Source organism: Fragaria vesca, linkage group LG7, assembly GCF_000184155.1.
Source record: "Fragaria vesca subsp. vesca linkage group LG7, FraVesHawaii_1.0, whole genome shotgun sequence".
Classification (NCBI taxonomy): Eukaryota; Viridiplantae; Streptophyta; class Magnoliopsida; order Rosales; family Rosaceae; genus Fragaria; species Fragaria vesca.
Window position 1 is genome coordinate 10442907 of NC_020497.1, and position 923 is coordinate 10443829.

Below are 923 nucleotides of genomic sequence, written 5' to 3' on the forward strand. Positions count from 1 at the left end.
ACTTGATTTGGAAGGGATATGGTGAATTATGCCTTTGCGTGTTCATTCCGGACTTACATGGACTCTTGATGGATCAAGAGATGCCAATATGTATCAACATCCGAAGAAAAAGATCTTGGGAAGACATGGTCTCGATAAGGCACTCGATGACTGTATTGATGATGATTTTCCATCAGTCAGCTTAGGCGCTCTATAACTAGTGAGGCCTACATATACTCCCATGATTAGTCAAGGTCTTTGCTCTAAAGAGAGATCCGTTGTTTTGTCTAAAGCAAGATGACAATTATGTGTTAAGAGATGGAGTTCCCATCTAAGTACAATAAGACGCATCAATGTACTCAACACAATACGAAAGACTTGACATCTCATTCGCTATGAAAAGTTGTAAAGCTAAGTGTAGCTATGCGCCCACGCAACGCCAATGTAATGGCAGTAACTTCTTTTTCAATACTTAATGGTATGAAAGGTTGAGGCTTATTCTATCCCTACATAAGAAAGACACATCAAAAGCGAAATCAGAATCTGCCAAGTTTTGTAGGTCAACTTCTACGGGACCTATAGGAAATCTCACTCACTGGAAAATGGTGAAATTGGTACCATTGGAAAGGTCTATGTGTCTACTTTCCAGGGACACCAACCATTTGATCATACCTATCATATTGAGTGAGTTATGGCCTTTTTCGTAAAGTAGGTCGAATCTGTCCGAGAATCTGATTTTGGCAAAACAGTCAACTTCGACGGGATTTTGTGAACATCTCCTGATGAACTAGAATGTGTGTAATATACGGTTAGAAAGCTAAATGAGTCTAGTTTCCAAAAACCGTTTACGGTTCGTTCATATGTATTTCCTAGACGAAGTTACGACTGTTCTAGTAATTGAAGGTCATGCTACGCGGAAATCTGATTTCCTGCACGAACTTATG

General features: G+C 39.7%; 1 protein-coding gene across 1 annotated transcript in view; it reads left to right on the forward strand.

Moving 5' to 3' along the window:
* Positions 1-923, forward strand: part of LOC101298754 (probable peptide/nitrate transporter At3g54450-like) — an 8366-nt gene that overhangs the window by 6224 nt on the left and 1219 nt on the right. The gene's annotated exons all lie outside the window — the stretch shown is intronic.